Raw genomic sequence first — 5,210 nt, 5'->3', positions numbered from 1 at the left:
CCCATTATGAATGGGTATGACATGCCTCATTACTCTGTTGAGTTATTATCCCTGCTATCCCTTATAGCCAGTGCAGGTCATAATGACTGGTATAAGCTGCCTTAAATCTGGTCCCAGAACCCTGTAGACTAGGCTTGTGTACCACCCCACACCCAGCACTCAGAAACTTGATTCAGTCTCTAGGATCTGGGTTGACTAAAACTAGGCCCAGTCCTTTGTAATAAACACCTTATCACATGATTATAATCACACTATCACATGATTTACATATATGTAACCCATGGATAATATACAGCGATAGCCTACACTGTGTGTGTGTTGGATAAGAGGCTGAATTGAACTTCTGTACGCTTCCTAAGTGCACTGTACCAGATTGCCTGTCATTGAGATGGCTTGTGCTTTTTTTTTTTTTTATCAGTAGGCCTTAGTTAGTAGATCATGATAACATTGAGGGAATAGCTGTGCAGCCCACAGTAAGTGCACACACAGATCTGATAATGATATTCTCCCCTCATTCACAGCATTGTGTGTCAGTTTCATAACTCACTCTGTGGCTGAGTCACTGTGTTTACCGCTAGGACTGCCACCCTGCTCCCACACAGGGCCACTCTCAGAGGCTCAAACACACTCATATTCTAACTCTCTCCACTCTATTTCTCCTACCACATTGATCAAGGGCTGACACCCAACACACAGGTACTCACTAAATTGCGCACAAGCCAGCACCCCCCCTCCCCCCCACACACACACACACACACACACACACACATCCTGAAGTAGTTCATCACTGAGTCATTCACCTTGACTGTGTTTATGTGTATGCCAATCCTGTCATCGGTCGATCAATGTTCCAACGGCCGTCTTCACAGTGTGCTTGTCAACTGGTGTGTGTGAGTAAGTGTACATTGGTATCAGTTGTACAGTGTGTGTGTACATACTGTGTGTGTTTGTGTGTGTGCATGTGTGTGTGTGTGTGTGTGTGTGTGTGTGTGTGTGTGTGTGTGTGTGTGTGTGTGTGTGTGTGTGTGTGTGTGTGTGTGTGTGTGTGTGTATCAGACTGTCTGTCTGTCTTTGTGTGTCAGCACTTTTTAATCAAATCAATGTCAGGGAATCCCTCTTCGGAATACAATATCATAAACAGTGTAATGGAGCAAGGTGGCAGGCACTACTCTCACACACACACACACACACACACACACACACACACACACACACAGACACAAACACACACACACACACACACACACACACAGACACACTCTAGCGCAGTCTCAGAGAAGGAGAAGTTGTAAATAACAGAAAACACGCATGCGCATACATACACAGAAACACAGTACACACGCACACACACATACACACTGTACCATACCGTACCACACACACAAACACGCACACACTCGCACACACACACACACACACACACACACACACACACACACATTCTAGCGCAGTCTCAGAGAAGGAGAAGTTGTAAACAACAGAAAACACGCATGCGCATACATACACACAAACGCAGTACACACGCACACACACATGCGCACACACACACACACACACACACACACACACACACACACACACACACACACACACACCACACACACTCACAATCACTCACTCACACACACTTACACACTGACTGGCTTTGGCACACAGGCTGCATTATTAGAAGTGGTGCTCAGTCACCTCCACTCAGTGATGTGTCAGCAGCAGCATCATACACAGCCAACCCTGCGGACCATCTCTGCCCACGGGCCAAACACTTATTACACTGATTTACTCAGAAACCACATGTAGGTCAGGCAAATGTGGCCTGGTTAGTGAATACAGAAACATACTCTTGCTTTAATGTGAAAGCCCATTCAGATGAAGAGTAACAATCAACACCATCACTAATATGCAGTGAGCAGGTGCAGTAGTCTGGTCACCTGACCTAACAGGTGCAGGGGAACACTAAATATGACACTCTACCTGGTTCACTGCATACTCTACCTGGTTCACTGCATACTCTACTTGGTTCACTGCAATCCATCCTGTCCACTATACCGTACCGTACCTTACCACACACACAAACACGCCCGCACACACACACGCGCGCACACACACACACACACACACACACACACACACACACACACACACACACACACACACACACACACACACACCTCACCTCAGTCTCCTTACTGAACAAGTGAAGAGGAATACATACCCCTCACCTTACTCTCTGTATCCTTCGCCTAACCTAACAGGTGCAGTATAGGAACTTTGCTGTATGTGTGTCACCCTACTTCATATATCAGGTGAGGCAGAACTATCCAGGACATATATGGCATCATACCTGCTTGATGCAATAGGTGGAGTTAGAGCCCACAAGGTCTAAGAGGTTGGTGTAGCCTGTGTCGCTGCCTATATTGTCAGAAAAGCAGTAGGTTTCTGTTAGCTAGGACAGTGGAATTCAGCTACTACAGGGCACAGATATCAGCCACTTTACATAGCATTGTCTGCTACAGTGCAGACAGATACCATTACCTTACAACAGTGGATACTACAACATTACCACAGTGCACACAGATACCATTACCTTACAACAGTGCAGATATATTTTAGCTAGTATAGTATTACCTCAGGGCAGACAGACAAACACATTAGCTTTACTACAGTGCACAGACAGATAGTGATGGCTGCTCTGCTGCCTCCTGTTGATCTTTGGTTGGCAGGGAAGACTGCAGTTGAGAAGGCCAATCGATACTGGACACTGAAGCCATTTTCACCCAGGATAAACACACCACGCCTCTACGCTGTTGCAGCTGCTCAATACCACAGCACTGACTCACACTCTCTCAAACAGTTGTTTGCTTCCAGAAAGCCTTTTTTATCTTCCCCTCAATAAAGAAACATTCCCTTACACTGTCCATGGTTTCATAAAAATATCAACACAGTGCTTTTAAAAATGTAAAAAAAATAAATGAAAAAGAACTGTCCTGGTCACTTTTGTATTTTTATAGGTTCTAAGAATCAAATAACCCAGTAGAGGTTCTTAAGCATCAGTATACGACAGGGGAGGTTGGTGGAGGTAGAAATCAGAGGACGGGCATATTGTAATGCATGGAATGGAATCACCCGATTTCTACCTCCACCAGCCTCCCTTGGTATACACCAGGTAGCCCATTCAGTCTTTTTCAAATCTTTTTTGTTGAATTAATGTAGGACAAGTCATAACAAGGTCAGCCTATTGAAGTGAATCTCTCATCTTTGCTTGCCCATCTCTACTCAGTGTCATACATCTGTAAAGCAAGTGCCCTGGGTAGTTTGACACAGTTAACATGGCTTCTCAATTCAGCTCACACCTGCCTTCTCCTTTCCATTCTACTGTAATTCCCATAGACTGTACATATTTCACCAAGATGTTCCACTGTTGACCTGACCTTTAACCTGGTTTTGAGGTTACCTGTGGCCGACTGCAATAAAAAGGGCTTTAGTCAATTTTGCCCCTTAACTTTTCCCTCGCCAAATTTAAGTCAATTGCACAAAAAACATTGTTACCCTCCAATTTAAGTATTTTCCTTTAAATTATGAGGTCATATCTCAATATTTCACTTAAGTAATTTAACAGTTGCAAAAAAACATATTAAGTGGGATTTTACCGTTACAAAGTTGAGGGAGCACTTGCTGCTGCTTAATTCAGTTATGAAGATCACATAATGTGGCCCAATAAATTCACATTTCATTGACTGCTAGGATGCTGCTTTCTAGTAATGTAAGATTTGCATCTGTCTGGCTAATGCTAGCTAGCTATTTCTAACCATAGCAGTCTGTGCACTTACTCACAAGTTGTTAGATAAAGAAGAAAAACAAATGTAGAAAAAGTAACTCAGGCCAACACATTTCAGTGTAGAAAACGGTTTTTTTTGTTCCTGCAACTGATGTAAATGTCATATTTCACAATACCCAAATTAATAATTGCGATCTCATCTGAGTTGAAGGGGAATCGCAAGCTATCTCCATGGTAACTAGAGGACTATTTTGGCCTGCCGTCTAGTGTTACCGTGGCGATACGTCAAAACTATTGTAAAACAGTTAAATATTTTCCATAGCTACAAAATTCATTTGAGGAGCTTTATGCAGCGCCTTTAAACAATCTAGCTAAGGGGAAATGATTTCTTAAGTTAAACCCTTCAGTAAAACACGTAAGATGTTATATGCAATTGGTCATTGACCTCTAACCAGCTTTACAAGGCTACTACCTCTGTGAGTCTACTTTGAGCTAATTTGACTTTAGGTAAATACAGTACATGTACCTAATTTAGGACTTTGTCTGGACGTTTTGCCACAACATGTTTTGAGAGTCCATTTATGACCACACTAAGTGGGTCACAAATATTTCAGATCAGTACTTTGGGCCTCCATTTATACCTGAGTGGAATCCAATCTACATATTTTAATTTTACAACAGTGCTATAACACAGACCTATACAGTCAGCTCTTATGGACTTTCGGGACATACTCTGCTTTTTAAATTATAACATTTTATTTGCAGCTTTGCTCTTTCGCTCTTTCTCTCTCACCCCCTCTCTCTCACCCCACACCAGTCCTGACGTTGATTTACTTAACGTGTCATGAATGTGTATTGTTCAGGACAGTCCTAACCTGAATAGTCCACGCATTCCCCCTTCTTCTCTCTGTCTCTTTTTCTCCATCTCCCCTATTCTCTGCCTGCAATCACATTCAGAATGTCTTACCCTCTCTCTCTCTCTATTCATATACATGTAATGCTACACTATACAAACACCCAAGACATTTGCATTTTCCATTATTTCTCCCTGTTTTTTTCTCCTTGTTTCTATCTCTCCCTAAACCTCCCTCTGAACAAGCACTATCACAGAATGTCAATCTCCCATTCTCGCTCCCTTCCTCCATCCCTCTCTCTTTGCCTCCCACTCGCACACATACACACACTGCCAAGCAGCATCATAAATCAAGAGAGGAGAAGAGGGAGGAGGAGGAGGGGGATGATGCACACACACAGCAGCAGCACATTTTAACACATATCGTCTCTGACATCTTGGCCATACGTGAATACTGAGCTCAATCTAAACACAGACATGGCTAGCATCCATCCATCTATTCCCCAGCCTCATCTCCGTCCCCATCCTCACAGCCTATCCCCACAACCATACGGAGCGAGAGGCAGCCTAGCACACACACCC

The 5,210-nt window shown here is 43.5% G+C and overlaps 1 protein-coding gene across 1 annotated transcript in view; it reads right to left on the bottom strand.

Moving 5' to 3' along the window:
• fam131bb (family with sequence similarity 131 member Bb) overlaps positions 1–5,210 on the bottom strand; it is a gene marked incomplete at both ends in the record, with an annotated part of 14,705 nt that overhangs the window by 9,343 nt on the left and 152 nt on the right. The window lies entirely within an intron of this gene.

This window comes from Argentina silus, assembly GCF_951799395.1.
Source record: "Argentina silus genome assembly, chromosome: 10".
Lineage (NCBI taxonomy): Eukaryota > Metazoa > Chordata > Actinopteri > Argentiniformes > Argentinidae > Argentina > Argentina silus.
Note: the sequence above shows the minus strand (reverse complement) of the source record. Positions and strands in the feature narration are given on the sequence as shown.